The following is a 20163-nucleotide window of genomic DNA, read 5'->3' as shown; positions in this document are numbered from 1 at the left end:
GTTCTCTGTGCCTCCTGGATTTTGATGCTTGTTCCCTTTGCCATATTAGGGAAATTCTCTACAATAATTCTCTCCATTATACCTTCTGCTCCCCTCTCTCTTTCTTCTTCTTCTGGAATCCCAATTATTCAAATGTTGTTTTGTCTTATGGTATCACTTATCTCTCGAATTTTCCCCTTGTGTTCCAATAGTTGTTTGTCTCTCTTTTGCTCAGTTTCTTTATTCTCTGTCATTTAATCTTCTTTATCACTAATTATCTCTTCTGCCTCATTTATCCTAGCATTTATCCTAGCAGTAAGGGCCTCCAATTTTTTATTGCACCTCATTAATAACTTTTTTGATTTCAGCTTGGTTATATTTTAGTTCTTTTATTTCCGCAGAAAGGGCTTTTATTTCTCCAGTCAGGGGTTTTTTGAGCCCAGCTAGCACCTTGAGAATAATCATCTGAACTCTAGACCTGACATATTACCAATGTCCATATTGATTACGTCCCTAGCCTTCAGTACTGCCTCTTGTTCTTTCTTTTGTGGTGAATGTTTCTGCCTTGTCATTTTAATCCAGATAAGAATATATGAAGGAGAGAATAAAATACTTAAAGGGTGGCAAAGGCCCCAGAAAAATGTGCGCTAACCAAATCAGGAGAGACCCCAAATCGTGGGTGGAAGAAAAGGGGTAAAAAGAAGTTTAAAAAAAATTTTTTTAAGGAAAATAAGAGAACATATATATTAGACTGGTGAATAGAACAGAGCCACTCACTTAATTTTGGAAGTATTTTGGTCTCTTAGAAGAAACTACCTCCCAAAATTTTAAAGAAAGAAAAACTTAGAAGAAGTTGAATTCCAAAATTTTTTAGAAGAAAAAACCCTATGGTATACAAAAAATAAAATTAGATACAATGAAGGATAAAATATGACTATAATAATTAAAGTTGAAAAAGATTTTTAATGAAAGTTATTGTTAAGATAAACTAGTTAAAAGAGGAAAGAATAAAGGTTTAAAAAATTAGAATAAGAAAAAATAAAATTAAAAAAATTAATCAACTTTCCAAGACTAAAGCATTATGGGGAGAAAGCCATAGGATGAGTTCCATGCTTTGCTTTCTCCTCAGGAATTCCGCTGTTCTCCTTGATAGGTGAGCTTGGTCTTGGCTGGATTTTTTGCTGATTTTCTGGGGGAGGAGCCTGTTGTAGTGATTCTGAAGTGTCTTTGCCCAAGGCAGAATTGCACTGCCTTGCCAGGGGCCAGGCTAAGTAATCTGCTCCCGTTGGCTCTGGGGAGCTTTTGTTCCCTGAACACTTTCCATAGAGCTCTGGAAGACCGGCAAGAAAATGGCAGCCTCCCAGTCTCTAGCCGGGAGTTGTCAAGAGCTCAGGGCCCCACTCCTCAATGCACCCTTGGCGAAAAGTGCTCAATCACTCCTGTCTCCCTGGCCTCCAGCTGCACACTGAGCTCACCCCCTCTGTGACTGAGCCTCTCTGTCTCTGGCACACAACCCCACCTGAAGTCTCCAAACCCAGCAGATCCCTGCTTCTATTCCAGTGGGTCTCCCCAGATCTGCCACTTGTGGGGTACCTGCTCAAAGAGCAGCATCCTAACTGTGCCATGGATCACAGTTTAAGGTAACCCTGAGTTGAGAGCTTACTCCATAGCTCTGTCTCTATAGCTGACTTTCTCCCTCTAATATCTTTGAGTTCTGCGATATTCAGACACCCCCAATCCCTCTGTGATCTCGCAGGATCTGAGACCATGCTGTCCCCATAAGGGATTCACCCCTGCTTAGCCTCTGGAATGATGTCCCTCAGTGGGACAGACTTTTAAAAGTTCTGATTTTGTGCTCCATTGCTCTGCTGCTTGCCAGGAGCTGGCCCCTCCCCCCACGGTCTATATTCCCTTCACTTCAGGTTCACTTCTCCACAGGTCCTACCTTTCAGGAAGTTGTCTATTTTCTGTTTCTAGAATTTGTTGTCTATTTCTGTTTGTCTATTTCTATTTGTTGTCTATTTTCTGTTTCTAGAATTTCTGTTTCTAGAATTCTGTTTCTGCTCTTTTCCTCCTTGATCTCCTGTTGGATTTTTAGGTGTTTGGAATGGTTTGATAAATAATCTAGCTGATCTCCTGATACCTGATGTCATCTCAGCCTGCTACTACTCTGCCAACTTGACTCTCATGTTTGTGTTTTAAAAACACATCCAGGGGCACCTACATGGCTCAGTCAGTTAAGCATCTGACTCTTGATTTCAGTTTAGGTCATGATCTTAGGGGTAATGAGATTGAGCCCCATTAGGCATCTGGCTCTGTGCTCAGCAGGAAGTCTGTTTCTCTCCCTCTACCTTTGGCCATCTCCTTCCACCACCATCCCCCACACTAATTCATGTTCTCTCTCTCTTTCTCTCAAATAAATAAATAAATATTTTTAAAATAATAATAAAGGAAGATCCAAAATGGACAGTGTCTATAAGTTAATTCTGAACAGGTCTTCAGAAAAAGAAAAAACTAAAAAAACAACAGCCAGGTAAATTGATAGTGCAGAGGTATGAGTGTTAGTCTTGAAACAATTGGATTTGTTTGTTTGTCAATTCTACTGCTATTTTCTCCATGACCTGGTAAAGCCTCTCCAGGCTACAGCATTTCTCTTGTATAAAATGAAGACAAATAACTTAGCCCACATGGTAGAGATATAAGTGAAATATTTGCTAATTCTAAATCAGAAAGGTTTAGATTACACTTTCTTGATAATAAAACAAAATAAAACAAAATAGTTCAAGCATGTTAGCATGCTTTTACCTCTCTTTATCCCAACTTTAAATCCTTTACCCCACCCCCAAATTATTCTGTTTCACCAGTGTTCAAGCTCATGGCCAGGATTTTTATGATAAATATTTTGACAATGAGAGAAAAGTAGCCTTGAGCAAATTCATTTTATCTGTCTGAAAGAATATGATCATTTGAATAGACAGTGTCAGGATTGATAGGAAAAGAGATGGTATAGAGGAAAAGAAAAATGGAATTTCTAGGAAATCTGAATGATTCCAGCAAAATTTACAACTTTGAGCCTCAAATGTCAGGATGTTAAACTTATGCCTCTGTCTGTATCAACTACCTTGGCGAGCAGTATATGGTATTAATGACCACATTAGTGATTACTGGTAGTTTTCATCACAACTAGTTAATCCTCAGATTGGCCAGGAGCCCAGGGTAACTGGAGGTGGGGAGGGTAGAGAAAGGAAATGAGGCCAGGCAGGAAAACAGCTATGAGCACTATGGTAAAGACTTTGACTCTCACTGGAAAGTAAAGGAGAACATTTGCAGGTCTTAGGCAGAGAAGTGATGTGACCTGCCTGTATTTTAACAAGGAACACTCTGTCTGTGGTGTAGGAGATGTGGGCTCAAACAGGAAAACAGCCAGGAGACTCTCGGATCATGCAATGGAGGAGGGGACAGTGATGTGACCTGCACCACAGGTTAGTGGTAGAGGGATGAGAAATGGCTGGATTCTGGAGAATAAAGCAAAAGCAGAGCTGATAGATTTGGATGTGAATTGTAAGAGAAAAGAGTCAAGGAGAACTCCAAGATTTTCATTCTGAGCAACTGCAAGAATGTAGTTGTCAGCTGTTGGGACAGGGATGTCAGTGAACTAAGCAGGTTTGGGTGGATGGTCAGTAGCTCTGGTTGGGGTACATGAACTTTGAGATTCTATCAGACCTCCAGGCAGAGGAGCCGACCAGGTTGGGTTTATGAGCCAGGAGTTGAAGACAAAGCTCCGGACTAGAGAACCAGAAGGAAGTGAAGCCTCTGGGAGAGGGCAGTGCTCTCCCAGCTTGAGGGGCAGGGGTAGGTGCTACCTCACCATTGCCTAGCACTGCCCTGAAAGAGCAGGTCATGGGAAAATGACCTAGGTCATGGGAACATGACCATGAACCTAGGCTTCAGAGCACATTTTCAAACCCCCATGAGAAACTGTTACAATGACTGCAGTACAGAAATGCCAATATCTGAATGTGAAGCCAAGTGTGGCTGTGGCAAGCAGAAAATAGCTCATGCTGACAATTACACATCCATAGACTTCAGAGCACAGAGTGGAAAACAACTTTCATTGTGAAACCACTTATCCATACAGCAAGAATCAAAGCATATTGTGAGAACACTCTATATTGACTATGGACAGACAATGGAAATGAAGTCTACCAATATTTCATTTACATGTAGAATGTGAGAGGTTTATATACAAATTATATCTTCAAGATCCAGGAAAAATCAGTCTGATTCAAATAACCATAATCACTACAAAAGGATTCATGTCAGTAGTTACCTGGGACTAATGACAAATATAATATTTTCAAATATTAAATGCTAAAATTGAAAAATCATCTATCTCAGAAGATGAAGGCATAAGGACACCAATAATAGCATTTATAGGGAAATGATCATCCAGATTAGTATAAAACTTAAGTTCCTCTAGGTCTCTGCAATCTAGCAATATGTTTATTTATATTTGTTATTTAAAATGTATAACTATATGTTAGGAAGGGTCTTTTTTTGGTAATAGGTTAAAGAAAGTCCATATGAATGTTTGATCTAAACTGAAAAGAGGTGCAGATCTTCCAAAGATGTCAGGTAGAATGACCACTGAAGGTAAAGCCCAGCTACACAGAAGGCTCCATTATGGATACGAAGACAGCAATATTTGAAAAGTTACCTCAACCTAGTTACCCTAACCAAGTTACCCCAACTGGTACTTGGCTTCGCCTTCTTTAAGGACAACCTCACAAACTTTCATTTTACTTTACTAAGAACATTTAACATGAGATATACCCTCTCAGCAAATTTTTGAGTGTACAATAAATTATTGTGTACTATAGGTGAAATGCTGTAGATCAAATCTCTAGAGCTTATGATCTTGCTTAACTGACACTTTATGACCATTTATTGGTAACTACCATACCCCATCTCCCCAGCCACTGGCAACTACCATTCAGTTCTTTGATTCTATGAATTTGATTATTTTTGATCCCTCATATGAGTGGAATCATGCAATATTTGTCTTTCTGTGACTGGCTTGTTTCACTTAGCATAATGTGCTCAAGTTTCATCCATGTTGCATATTGCAAAATTTCCTTCCTTTTTAATACTTAATCATACTCCAGTGTATGCGTGTACCACATTGTCTTTATCCATTCTTCTGTTGATGGACTTTTAAGTTGTTTCCACATTTTGACTATTGTGAACAGTGCTAAAACGAATGTGAGAATGCTAATATGTTGCTACAAAAGTTGGGTATTCATCCTTTCTGATGGAGGCATAATACTCCATAGTGTATATGGACCACATCTTCCTTATCCATTCGTCCATTGAAAGGCATCTTGGTTCTTTCCACAGTTTTTTTTTTTTTAATAGCTTTCCTTTTCTTTTTTAAGAGTTTTTTTTTTTTTTTAAGATTTTATTTATTTATTTGACAGACTGAGATCACAAGTAGGCAGAGAGGCAGGCAGAGAGAGAGGAGGAAGCAGGCTCTCCGCGGAGCAGAGAGCCCGATGCGGGGCTCAATCCCAGGACCCTGGGATCATGACCTGAACCGAAGGCAGAGGCTTTAACCCACTGAGCCAACCAGGCACCCCTCTTTCCACAGTTTGATGACCGTGGCCATTGCTGCTATAAACATTGGGGTACAGATGGCCCTTCTTTTCACTACATCTGTATCTTTGGGGTAAATACTCAGTAGTGCAATTGTAGGGTCATAGGGAAGCTCTATTTTCAATTTCTTGAGGAATCTCCACACTGTTCTCCAAAGTGGCTTCACCAACTTGCATTCCCACCAACAGTGTAAGAAGGTTCCCCTTTCTCCACATCCTCTCCAACACACATTGTTTCCTGTCTTGCTAATTTTGGCCATTCTAACTGGTATAAGGTGGTATCTCAATGTGGTTTTAATTTGAATCTCCCTAATGGCTAGTGATGATGGACATTTTTTCATGTGTCTGATAGCCATTTGTATGTCTTCATTGGAGAAGTGTCTGTTAAAGTCTTCTGCCCATTTTTTGATATGATTATCTGTTTTGTGTGTGTTGAGTTTGAGAAGTTCTTTATCGATCCTGGATATCAGCCTTTTGTCTGTACTGTCATTTGCAAATATCTTCTCCCATTCTGTGGGTTGCCTCTTTGTTTTCTTGACTGTTTCCTTTGCTTTGCAGAAGCTTTTGATCTTGAAGAAGCCCCAAAAGTTCATTTTCGCTTTTGTTTCCTATGCCTTTGGAGACATATCTTGAAAGAAGTTGCTGTGGCTGATATCAAAGAGGTTACTGCCTATGTTCTCCTCTAGGATTCTGATGGATTCCTGTCTCATGTTGAGATCTTTTATCCATTTCAAGTTTATCTTTGTGTATGGTGTAAGAGAATGGTTGAGTTTCATTCTTCTACATATAGCTGTCCAATTTTCACAGCACCATTTATTGAAGAGATGTCTTTTTTCCACTGTATATTTTTTCTTGCTTTGTTGAAGATTATTTGACCATAGAGTTGAGGGTCTATATTGGGACTAGAAGAGATTATTCTGAGATAAATCAAGCAGAGAGAGTCAATTATCATATGGTTTCACTTATTTGTGGAGCATAACAAATAACATGGAGGACATGGGGAGATGGAGAGGAGAAGGGAGTTGAGGGAAATTGGAAGGGGAGGTGAACCATGAGAGACTATGGACTCTGAAAAACAACCTAAGCATTTTGAAGGGGTGGGGGCTGGGAGGCTGGACGAGCCAGGTGGTGGGTATTAAGTGGGCACATATTGCATGGAGCATTGGGTGTGGTGCAAAAAACAATGAATTCTGTTACGCTGAAAAGAAGTTAAAAAAAAAAAAAGAATGCTAATATGTCTTTGAGATCCTGATTTTAGTTCTTTTGGATAAATAGTCAGAAATGAAGTTGCTAGATCACATGATAGTTTTTGTTTTTTGGTTTTTGTTTTTTTGTTTTTTTTTTGAAGAACCTCCATTCTGTTTTCCATAACAGCTGCAGCATTTTGCATTTCTACCAAGAGTATACACTGGTTCCAATTTCTCCACATGCTCTCTAACACTTGTCTTCCATTTTCTTGATACTAGCCATCCTGACAGGTGTGAAGTGATATCTCATGGTAGTTTTTATTTGCATTTCTCTGATGATTAGTGATGTTGAGCATCTTTTTATTACCTGTTGGTCATTTGTATGTCTTCATTGAAAAAATATCTATTCATGTCTTTAACATATTTTTTTAGAGATCGATTTATCTATTTTATAGAGACAGAACATGAGCGAGTGTGACATGGAGGGGCAGAGGGAGAGGAGATAGAAACTCAAGCAGACTCCACAGTGAGCATGGAGCCTGATGCAGGGCCCAATCTCATGACTCTGAGATCATGACTCTAGCCAAAACCAAGAGTCAGATGCTCAACTGAATGCACTACCCAGTGCCCATAGCCCATTTTTTAATTGGGTTATTAGCTTTTCTGCTATTGAGTTATATGAGTTCCTTGTATAATTTGGAGATATCTTAGATAACACAGTTTAAATACTTTCTTCTCTTCCATAGGTTATCTTTTTACCCTGTTAATTGTTTCCTTTGCTGAACAGCAGCTTTTTAGCTTGATATACTCCCACTTGTTTGTTTTTGTTGCCTGTTCTTTTCGTGTCATACTCATTAAATCAGTGCCAAGACATATGTCCTAAGCTTTCCCCTGCATTTTCTTCTAGGAGTTTTACAGTTTCAGATCTTATATTTAAGTCTTTAATCCATTTTGAGTTGCTTTTGTATAAAGTGTAAGATAAAGGTCCAGTTTCATTCCTTCATTTATAGATATCCAGTTTTCCCAACCCCACCTGTTGAGGGGACTGCCTTGTCATTGTGTATTTTTGGCATCTTTGTCAAAGATCGGTTGACCATATATGCATGGATGTATTTCTAGGTTCCCTATCCTGCTGCATTGGTCTATATGTCTCTTTATGCCAGTACCATATTTTTTTAATTATTATAGCTTTATAATATAGATTAAATAAGGAAGTGTGATGCTTCCAGCTTGGTTCTTCTTTCTCAGAACTGATTTTGCTATTTATGGTCTTTTGTGCTTCCATATGAATTATACAATTTTTTCTATTTCTTAAAAAATGCCTTTTTGATTTTGATAAAGATTACATTGATCTGAAGATCACTTTGGGTAGTATGAACATTTCAATATTAGTGTTCCAATCCATGAACACAGGATGCCTTTCCATTTGTTTGTGTCTTTAATTTCTTTCTTCAGTGATTTGTAGTCTTCAGTAGACAAGTCCTTCATCTCATTAATTAGACTCATTTCTAAATATTTTATTCTTTATGGTACCACTTTAAATGGAATTGTTTTCCTTTCCTTTCCTTTTTTTGCCTTCTCTTTTTATTATTTATTTTTTTTTCAAGTTTTCACTTATTTATTTGAGAGAGAGACCGAGAGAGCACAGACGGGGAGCAGGGAGGAAGAGGGAGAAACAAGCTCTCTGCTGAGCAGATAACCCAAAGTGGGGCTTGATCCCACTACCCTGGAATCATGACTGGAGCTAAAGGCAGACATTTATCTGACTGAGCCACTGAGGTGCCCCTTCCTTTTCTTTTCAATCATTTTTGTTAGTCTATAGAAATACAACTGATTCTTATACTTGATTTTGCATATCCTTCAGCCTTACTGAATTCATTTATTAGTTCTAACAGTTTTTTTAATATAGAGTCTTTAGGGTCTTCTATATAAGTTTGTGTCATCTGCAAACAAAGACAGTTGTACTTCCTTTCCAATTTGGATGCATTTTTTCCCCTAATTACTCTAGCTAGAATGTCCAGTACTGTATTGAATAGATGTGGTGAGAGTGGGCATCCTCGCCTTATCCCTGATGTTAGAGGAAAAGCTTTCAGATTTTCACCATTGAATACAATGTCAGGATCTTCATACATGGTCCTTATTATGTGGAGGTACTTCTGTTTCTAGTTCGTTGTGATTTTTTATCATGAAAGGATATTTGATTTTGTCAAATACTTTTTCTGCATCTATTGAAATGATCGTGTGATTTTTATCCTTCATTTTGTTAATGTAATGCATCACATTCATTGATTATCATATGTTGAACCATCCTTGCATCCCAGGGATAAATCCTACTTGGTCATGGTGTATGATTCTTCTAACATGTTGTTGAATTTGCTTTGCTAGTATTTTGTTGATGACTTTTGCATCAATGTTCAACAGCATTATTGGTCTGCAGTATTCTTTTCATGTCATGTCTTTGGCTTTGGCATCAGGGTAATTATAGACTTACAAAATTAGTTTGGAAGTGTTCCCATTTCTTCAGTTTTTTTTTGGAAGAGTTTGAGAAGATTGTTGTTAATTCTTCTTTAAATGTTTATGCAGAGACAGTTTCTAGATACATGAGATTGTCCTGTTGCATTTAACTTAGGCAGCTTACACACTAAAAGAAGAAAGTTGTATCATTTTAAAGGCTCAATCTACTTAAAATAACTGGCTCAGCTATAATCTGTCATGAACAATCATGATATTTTATATGATACTTAAAATTATTACTTCAGTCATGAATGTGATATTGTTTTATTATATTATGGAGTATTATATCATATTGATTTACCAAAACTTTACATAAAATTTGATAAAAGATACTGCCTTCTTTGGATTTGTACTCCAAAAGTCTATTATATTGTGGGCTGGTTAAACTAAATGAAAAATTAAAGTCATTACCTAAACTTTACAATAGTCTAAACATAAAGGAACAGTTGTTTACCTCCTTGGCACTTCATATTTGCCTAACATAAAATTTCCATGTGTCAAAAATCATGCTTCACCTCTTGTTAAAATATGATATGTCACATTTTTTAATGTAATTGCTTTTTGAAGTAATTGTGACCACAAAGCCTCTTTTATATGTGAAGACCTGTACTTTGACTGATTTCCCAGGTACTTAATTCTTTGAGTATTAGGGAACCATGGCACCAAAGAGGCAGGCACAGGAGGGTAGTTGATGGGCAAGAAGGCTAAGGGAAAGTAAGGGATTGTGTGCTCATGAAGGCCGGATGGCAAGGAGACCTTCAAGAGGTATGGGGGAAAATGTGGGCATTTGGGCAAGTTTTAAAAATTATTTATTTAAATTCAGTTTAATTAACATGTACTGTATTACTAGTTTCAAAGGTAGAATTTAGTGATTCTTCAATTTCAAATAATACCCAGTGCTCATTATATCAAGTGCCCTCCATAATGCCCACCACCCAGTTAACCCTTCCCCCCCAACCCACCTCTCCTCCAGCAACCCTTAGTTTGTTTCCTAGAGTGAAGAGGCTCTTATGGTTTGCCTCCATTTCTGTTTTCTTCTTATTTTATTTTTCCTTCCCTTCCCCTATGTTCATCTGTTTTGGTTCTTAAATTCCACATAGGAGTGAAATCATATGGTATTTGTCTTTCTCTGTCTGACTTATTTCGCTTAGCATAATACCCTCTAGCTCTATCCATATCATTGCAAATGGCAAGATTTCATTCTTCTTTATGGCGGAGTAATATTCCATGGTATATATAGCTAAACACATCTCCAAAGACAAGAGGAACAAAAGCAAAAATGAACTATTGGGGTTTCATCAAGATAAGAAGCTTTTCCACAGCAAAAGAAACCATGTGAACAAAACTAAAAGGCAGCCCACACAATGGGAGAAGATATTTGCAAATCTCTTATCAGATAAAGGGCTAGAATCCAAAACCTATAAAGAACTTCTCAAACTCAACACCCAAAAAAGCCAAAAATCCAGAAATGGGCATAGGATATGAATAGACATTTCTCCAAAGAAGACACACAAATGAACAACTTTTAATCCTGCCTCTGCTGTTGGCTATCTATGGAACAAGCAAGCATCTTAACCTCTGGGAGCCTTTTTATCAATGTGTGATGTGTCTAATAATACCTGTCTCCTGGGTCGGCTTGAATCTGATGTGTAAAGCAGTCAGAACATTGGAAATGCTCAGAAAAAGCTATTTGCTCCCAGCAATAAGAGGACAAGAAGACTAGCAGGGACAAAAGAAGTTCAAGTCTTTCCTATGAAAAAACCCCACAAATAGGCGGGACAGAGGGGATTCAGGTTTGATGCTATAGATGCCATAGAGTTTTATTTGCCAAATGGACAAAGATCTCAGAAGCTTGAATAAGTGAGGCTTTGTGCAACCTGAATAAAAAATCTTGATCTGAGGAGATCACTAAATGTGATATGGGATCCTGAAACAGTAAAAGGGTATTAAGGAAACACTGAGGAAAAACTGAGGAGAGTATGGACTTTAGTTAATAGTAATGTATCAGTATTGGCTCATTCACTGTAACAAAAGTAGCTTAAGATTTTAATAATTAGGAAAACTGGGTATGGGGTATATGGGGACTCTCTGTACTATGTACTATATGTACTCTCTGTACTATCTACTCAGTTGTTCTATAAAGCTAAAACTTCTAACAAATAAAGCCTATTAACTGAAAAAAAAAACTTTTTTTTTTTTAAATCTGGAAGCTGGACAAGATTTAGGGCAGAAGGCAGATTCTAACTCATGAGCATAGCACCAGAGGAAATAAGAATGCATGAGGAGAGACAAGTCATGTCAGGACAGCCTGGCTTCCAGATCAGGGGGATCTGGCCCGTAAGAAGACACCCACCCTTTACACCCTAGGTCCACAACCCTGACTCCCCAGACATGGCTTCAGAGCATGGTAAAGGGAGTGGCTGCTGTACCTAGTTACAGCTACAAGGGGATGCAGAGCCACAGATAGGTTATTAATGAGCAGATGGACATTGCCTATGCTCTGGGCTCCTCTAGCAGTAAGCACAGACTTTATGGACTCTTGTCCAACTTGCTATCAGCAGGAACCCTTCATGCAAAATAAATAAATATAAACAAACTCGGTCTGGTGAAAGCTGTTCAGAGATCTGGCTGGTGTCTGAGCTTTGACTCCTTGCCAGGTGGGTGATTTTTCTAAAGAAAGTTTAATTCTCTGTCTTCATCTGTAGAACAAAATGCATAATTTAAACTTCCCTGTCCATATCACTAGGATGTAGTGAGAAGCCCATGAGGTGACAGACCTGACAAATTACTCTAGTTGTTCTGCAAGAGGCTGTCTAGGACAATACTATTTGCAATAGCTGTCATTCCCAGGAAGTGACCATCAGACCCCGCTTCTTTCCTCTCTTTCCCCTTTCTCTGTTCCTGGAATTCTGAGATTCTTCCATGTCCTTGGCCAACCCCACCTTCTTGTGGGGCCTGATGCTGCCTCCATTGCCTGGAATCCCCTTTGCCACCCCCTCTCATTTTCCCACAGGTCACTTCCATGTTGAGGTGTCTAGGACACCTCAGGCTTGGCCAGTATCCTGTGCTTGCCACTTCACAGTTCTGCCACCTGTCACCATTTAACTCCAGTGTTTCCTGCCAGACTCTAATCCCCACAGAGAGCAGGGAATGTGTCTGTTTTCTTCACACAATGTCCTCAGAACCCAGCATGTATCTGGTAGTACACACACAATGGGCACTAAGTACTTTTGAGTGAATTCAGAAAGAAAAAAACACATGCCTAGACGGAATAAATGGGAGCCACTGGTTAGTTGGTTAGTTAGCGCTGGGGGAAGCCAAGGCTGCCTGCGCCCCTCCAGATGTTCTGACATTCTGAAATTCCTGTTTCTACCCTGCAACTTTGTGCCAGGTTCTTAAAAGTTTTTTTTAACTTTTTAGAAAAAAAAAAGGCCCTTTTAGATCCCCTTGGATCTGTTGAAGCAGAAATTTCCTAGGAAGTAAGTCACTTTGTTAAGGACTCTTGACTGATAGCAGTAATCTCAGACTTTCAACTCTGGACCAGTGTCACCTGGGGGGCTATTAAACACAACCTGCCCCAGAAACTAGTTCCCAAGAAATGCTTCTGGTCTGAGGACAATACTTTGAGAACTACTAATTTCCAGGGCTCTAGGACAGCACAAAAAGATTCCCCTGGGACTCTCTCCCTTCATTGGTTGAGCCATGGCCTTTCCTTGTAAGTGGACACAAAGAATTGTTTGGTAAAAGGGTCTTGCTGAGCTTTTGTCTAGAACCCAAAATTCTTATCTGTCTAAATGTTACTGTCTAAATGTTCTAAATAGTTAGAATCTCAGAACAGATCAGACAGCTGACTTGTTTTCCTACATGCAAATTAAAGATCTGGAGTTAAGACTGACTTTTTGTTGACCAGGCCATATTGTGCTCATGTATTTATTTACCCAGAGATGCTCATAGAGCACTTGTTCCACCCTTTAATGCCTTCGTATAAACTAACTGCATGTGAATCTTCCATTGGCCTTGTTTGGTAAGGAAGGAGCTTGGGCCACCTCTCAGAGGGCAAGTGACTATCTCTGCCCCGGCCATTCACACAGATCAGCTACACCAGGGCCTAGATTTCCTAACTTTAGTCTCAAGGTCATTCTCCCACTATGGGCTCCACTCACCCCCAGGAATTCCCCACCTTTCCTTTAATGAAAATACCACTTCTGTCCCAGATCCTGTGATAGAAACTGGGATATTAGATGATGAGTAAAAATATGGGGACACTCACATTGAAATGTGCTTTTCTTTTCTCCGGGGTCTAAGTTTGCTAGGTGAGCAATCATTCTGTGAGCTGTTGAGACCACAGGTGAGACTGCCTAAGGAAAAAAAAAAGAGGAAAGTAGTGACTCTTACAAAGAATCTATTTTATTACTCTCAAGACCTCTCTGAATCTTTTCATTTCTCTCAAGACCTTTAATGATTTTTAAATTCCCCAGAGAAAAAGGATGGCAGAGAGACTGTATCTTTTAAGACACGTTTAGTAGTATTTATAGATTAAATTATAGGATTCTGGGATTTGATTTAAAATAATGCAGTGCTGCAAGAAATCAAAGAAAATCTAAGTTATGGAGAGATATTTCATGTTCACAAACTGGAGGACTCAATAATTTTGTAAAGATGTCAGTTATCTCCAAATTGACACACAGTTTTAGTGCAATTTTTATCAAATCCCAGCAAATATGACTGTAGTTTTTAACTATAGACAAGATCATTCCAAAATGTATATAAAAGGCAAAGGAACGAGAATAACCAAAACAATTCTGAGAAAGAGTGATATATTAAGGAAGAACCGCCCTACCAAATTTCAAAAATTACTATGTAGTTGTGTTCGCTTCAGCAGCACATAAACAAAAATTACTATGTAGCTACAGAAAACTGTGTAGTCCAGACTGTATGGTATTGGAGGAATAAACAAATAGATCATTGGAACAGAAAAGAAAATTCAGAAACAGTGCTGAGCAAATAGAGCCAACCAATGTTTTAAACGGCCTTTTTGAGTTATAACCCACATACCATACAACTCACCCACTTGAAGTGTAAAATTCAGTGGGTTTTGGTATATATTATTAATTTTTAAAATTATGATAAAATGTATATTTTAAAATTTACCATTTTAACTGTATAATTCAGTGGCATTAATTATATTCACATGTGCAACCATCACCACTATATATTGCTAAAGCTTTATCAACCCAAGTGGAAACTCTGTATTAAGCTGTAAATGATGTTCCTCTATCTCTACAGAGCCTGGTAACCTCTAATCTATTTTCTGTCACTATGAATTTGCCTATTCTAGGTACCTTATAGAAATGGAATCATGCAGTGTGTGTCCTTTGTGCCTGGCTCATTTTACTTAGCCTAGTGTTTTCAAAGGTCATCCATGTTGCAGAATGAAATAGAACTTTGTTCCTTTTTATGGCTGAATAATTATACCATTGTACATATATACCACATTTTGCTTACCCATTTATTTGTTGATGGACTTTTCAGTTGTTTCCAACTTTGGGCTATTGTAATTAATGCTACTGTGAATACTGGTGTATGAGTATCTTTTTGATTCCCTGATTTCACTTCTCTTGTGTACATACCTAGAAGTGGATTTGCTGAATCATATGGTAATTCTATGTTTTGCTTTTTGAGGACCTACCAACTGTTCTCTGCAGCAGCTGCACTGTTTATGTTCCTGCTAGCAGTGCCTGAGGGTCCTACTCCCTCCAATCCTCTCCAGTGATTGTTATTCCCATGTTTTTCATTTTTGGCATTTGTTTTAATAGTAGCTCAACCTAAAGGGTATGAAGCAGTATATCACTGTTGTTTTGATTCATATTTTCCTAATCATCAGTGATGTTGAGCATCCTTTTATGTGTTTATTAACCATTTGTATATCTTCTTTGAAGAAATATTTATTCGAGACCTCTGCCTATTTTTTATTCAGTTTGTTGTTGTTATTGTTTTTCTTGTCCTTGAATTCTAACAGTTTTTTACATATTCTGGATATTAATCTCTTATCAGACACATGATTTGCAGTTATTTTCTCCCTTTCTGTGGGCTACCTTTTCACGTCTTGAAACTCTCCGTCAATGCACAAAACTTTCAAGTTTTGATGTATTACAGTTTACCTATTTTTTTGGTTGCCAATAGTTTTGATGTCATATGCAAGAAACTATTTCCCAACCCAATGTCATAAAGTCTTTCCTCTGTTTTCTTCTAAGAGTCTTTGAGTTCAGTTTTTATATTTATGTTTAGGTCTTTGATCCATTTTGAGTCTATGGTGTAAGGTAAGGATCCAGCTTCATTCTTTTGAATGCGAATATCTAGTTTCCCAACACTGTTGAGACTGTCTCTTCCTCCACTGGCCATCTTGGCATCTTTGTCAAAAATCATCTGACCATATGTATGACAGTTTATCTCTGGGATCTCTATTTTATTCTATTGGTTTACATGTCTATCCTTAGGATAGTACTACACTGTTTTGATTGCTGTGCGTTTGTAGTTAAGTTTTGAAATCAGGAAATGTGAGTCCTCCAACTTTTAGTTTTTTTGTTTCAGGATAATTTTGGCTATTCAGGGTGTCTTTATATTCCATATGAATTTTTGGGTAAGTTTTTTTTTTTTTTGTAAAAATGCCATTGGGATTTTGATGGGGATTACATTGAATTTGTAGATTACTTTGGGTAGTAATGTCATCTTAACAGTATTAAATCTATCACTTCATGAACATGGAATGTCTTTCCATTTATCAATTTTCTGTAATACCTTATAGGAGGTTTAATAATTTTCAGTGTACATAATTTTTGCCTGCTTGGTTAAACTTATTTCCTATGTATTTTTGTTACTTCCAATATGACTATATGCAATTAATTTTTTCCCTTTTCAAATTGTTCTTTGCAAATATACAGAAATAAAATTGATTCTTATGTGTTGATTTGTACTCTGCAACTCTGCTGAATTTGTTAGCTTTAATGATTTATTGTGGATTCTTCAGGGTTTTCTATATGTAAGATCATGTCATCTCTGAAAAGAAATAACTACTTCTTCCTTCCATTTTAGATGTCTTTTTTTCTCTTTTTCTTGCCTAATTGGTCTGGCTAGAACCTCCAATACTGTTTTGAATAGAAGTGGTAAGTGAGCATCCTTGTCTTTCCTCATCTTAGAGGAAGAGCTTTCAGTTTCTCACTATTGAGTATATTAGCTGTGGCTTTTTCACATATGGCCTTTATCATATTGAGGACATTCCTTTATATTCTAATATGCTGAGTATTTTTTTTATCATGGAAGGGTGCTGAATCTTGCCAGTGCTTTCTCTGCATCAATTGAGATGATTATGTAATTTTTCCCCTTCATTCAATTAATGTCATATATTGCATTGAACAGTTTTCATATGTTGAACTATTCTTGTATTCCAAAAATAAATCCTAGTAGGTAAAGATATATATAATCCTTTCAGTATCTTGTCGAATTCAATTTACTAGTAGTTTACTTATGGAATTCAGCTTACTAATCTTTTGTTGAGGATTTTTGCAATCTATATTCATAAGGGATATTTGTCTGTAGTTTTCTTGTGGTGTTTTGTCTGGTTTTAATGAGGAAGTATTTTCTCTTATTGAGTTTTTGGAAGATATTGAGAAAGATTGATGCCAATTCTTATTCACATGTTTGGTAGAATTCACTAGTGAATCCATCTACTCTTAGGCTTTATTTTGTTAAGTAGTTTTTGACTATTGCTTCAGTCTCCTTACAAATTTTATATATATTCAGATTTTCTGTTTCTTCTTGAGTCATTTTTGGTAGATGTGTGTTCCTAAGAATTTGTCCATATCATCTAGTTTATCTAGGGTTGACCCAAAAAAAAAAAAAAAAAAAAAAAAGAAGAAGAAAGAAAGAAAAGAAAAGAAAAACACAACTCAAAATGGATCATAGATTTAAATGTAAAAGGTAAAACTATAAAGCTTTTAGGAGAAAACATAAGTGAAATTCTTTTGCAACTAGGGTTTGGTGATGAGTTCTTAGATATGATTCCAAAGGCATGTTCCATAAGAGGAAAAATCAAAAAATTGAACTTTATCAAAGATTTTAAACTTTAGCTCATGAAAACCCTTGTGAAGAGGATGAAAAAATAAGCTGCAGACTAAGAGAAAATATTTCCAAATCAGGCATCTGACAAAGGACTCATAGCTAGAATATATAAAGAATTTTCAGAGGTACCTTGCTGGCTCAGCTAGTATTGTTCTTAGGGTTATGGGTTTGAGTCCCATGTTAGGTGTAGACTGTTTATTATATTAAAAATGAAATATAGGGGCACCTGGGTGGCTCAGTGGGTTAAAGTCTCTGCCTTTAGCTCAGGTCATGATCCCAGGGTCCTGGGATCAAGCCCTGCATCAGGCTCTCTGCTCAGCAGGGAGCCTGCCTCCCCCACATCTCTCTGCCTGCCTCTCTGTCTACTTACGATCTCTGTCAAATAAATTTTTTAAATCTTTAAAAAAATACAAAAATTAAATTTAAAAATTTAAATTTAAAAACTTTAAAAAAAGAATTTTCCAGGGTACCTGGCTGGCTCAGTTGGTAGAGCATGCAACTCTTGATCTCATGAGATTAAGCCCCACATTGAGGGTAGAGTTTACTTAATAAAAAAATTTAAAAAAAAAAAGGAATTTTCAAATCTCAACATCAAAACAATAAACAATCTAATTAGAAAAGGGCAAAAAAAAAAAAAAAAAAGAAATGCTTCACCAAAAAAAGTATATAGATTACAAATAAGCACATGAAAAAATGTTTAACAGCACCTGTCTTTGGGAAATGCAAATTAAGACCATGATACAATATCACTATACACTATACACTATACATCAAAATGTCTAAAATATAAAATTGTTAACAGGGTCACCTGGGTGGCTCAGTCAGTTGAGTATGCAACACTTGGTTTCAGCTCAGGTCATTACTGAGCCCTGCTCTGGGAGGTCAGATCTTATCTTAAGATTCTCTCTCTTCCTGTCCCTCTGCCCCTCTCCCCACTTTTGCACTCTCTCTCTCTTTCTCAGATAAATTAATAAAACTTTTAAAAAATATATAAAATTGTGACAATACTGGATGCAAGTAAGGATTCTGAGAAATACACATTGTTGAGTATGAGAGTATAAAATGGTATAACTACTCTAGAAGATAGTTTGTAGGTTAAGCCTCTGCCTTCAGCTCAGGTCATGATCCCAGGGTCCTGGGATAGAGCCCCACATCGGGACCACTGCTCAGCGGGGAGCCTGCTTCACCCCTGCACCCCAACCCCTGCCTGTTTCTCTGCCTGCTTGTAATCTCTCTTTGTCAAATAAATAAATAAAATCTTAAAAAAAAAAAGATTTAAGAAAATAGTTTGGCAGTTTCTTAGAAAACTGAACAATAAATTGCCATATGACCCAGCAATTTTATCCCTGGGCAATTACATTTATCCCAGAGAAATGAAAATTTAGGTCCACCCAAAAACCTGTCCACAGATGTTCATAGGACCTTTATTTACAACAGCCTGAAATCAGAAATCACTTGGATGTCTGTCAGTGGGTTGGAGGTGGAACAAACTAATATACCCATTGCATGGAAAACTAGTAAGCTACAAAAAGGATGTGGTAGAAATACACACATTTTGGCTGGATCTTAAGGCTATTCAGCTGAGTGAAAAAGTTATCCTCCAAAGCTTACATATTGGTTGCCATGGTGGTTACACAAATCTACACAGATGGTAAAATGATATAGAACCATAAACACACATTGTACTAAGGCCACTTTCCTGTCTGATATTTTATCAGAATTCCATAAGCTGTAACCACTGGGTGAAGGGTACACAGGACCTCTGCACTACAGTTACAATTCCCTAGAGAGTTATTTCAAAATAAAAGTTTTTTTGTGTTTTTTTTTTTTTTAAGATTTATCTATTTATTTGGGTGGGGGGAGGTGCAGAGAGAGAGAGAAAAATCCCACGCAGACTCTGCACTGAGTGCAAAGCCCCACACAGAACTCAATCTCACAACCCTGAGATCAAGACCAAAGCAGAAAACCAAGAGTCAGTCATTTAATCAACTGTGTCATGTAGATGCCCTTAAAATTTTTTTTTAATGAACTAGAGGAGAAGGTATACCACTAAGATAACCTCTGATGGATTATAGTTTGTTTTAGATATGTATTATAGCTATTTGTTTTTTATAAAGACCAAGTCCTCATCTCTTATATACTACAGTTTTTACAGATGGAATTGTATCATATCTAGGATCTGAAAGGGGAGGGGATATGGATGATGAAACAAAATTGCCTTCATGTTGAAAATTGCTGAAGCTGGATAATGGGAACACAATATTCATTCTCTCCCTTTGTACTTATTCAGAACTTTCCATAATAATCATTTAAAAACAATAAAATATGAAATAAATATGATGAGGGTTCCTTGGGACTCTTGACTATGTGGGGTCAGGGGCAGGGCTTTTAGCTCCTGCCCCTAAGCTGGGCTCAGGCAATTGCTGCCAGGCTGGAACAGAGGACTTCTCCAGTCATTTCCAGGGACAGAGTGCTGCTTTCAAGTTCCGTGCTTCTGTGTCCATATTCAGCCATGGGCATGAAGCTTTAGCTGTATTCCAGGCATTGGCTCTGCCAGGCCCCAGAGGCTGTGCCTTCCATTACTTGCCATCATCCTCCAGGCCTCCCTACATTCACTTATTCGTCTCTCCATTTTTTTATTCATCTATTCAGTCATTCTCTCTGTCCACCATGCTCCCATTACTTTATCCATTCATTTCTTTAACACTTACTGA

General features: G+C 37.6%; 1 protein-coding gene across 6 annotated transcripts in view; it reads left to right on the top strand.

Annotated features, from left to right (window-relative positions):
- Positions 1-20163, top strand: part of ARHGEF4 (Rho guanine nucleotide exchange factor 4) — a 94290-nt gene that overhangs the window by 48418 nt on the left and 25709 nt on the right. The window contains exon 1 of one of the 6 annotated variants that reach the window (XM_059166550.1): positions 17291-17308. The exons of the other annotated variants lie outside the window; for them this stretch is intronic. The gene's annotated coding sequence lies outside the window, so the exon portion shown is untranslated. Of the gene's footprint in view, positions 1-17290; positions 17309-20163 lie in introns of those variants that run through there. 6 annotated transcript variants of the gene reach the window in all.

The sequence above is a fragment of the Mustela lutreola genome, chromosome 3, assembly GCF_030435805.1.
Source record: "Mustela lutreola isolate mMusLut2 chromosome 3, mMusLut2.pri, whole genome shotgun sequence".
Taxonomy (NCBI): domain Eukaryota; kingdom Metazoa; phylum Chordata; class Mammalia; order Carnivora; family Mustelidae; genus Mustela; species Mustela lutreola.
Note: the sequence above shows the minus strand (reverse complement) of the source record. Positions and strands in the feature narration are given on the sequence as shown.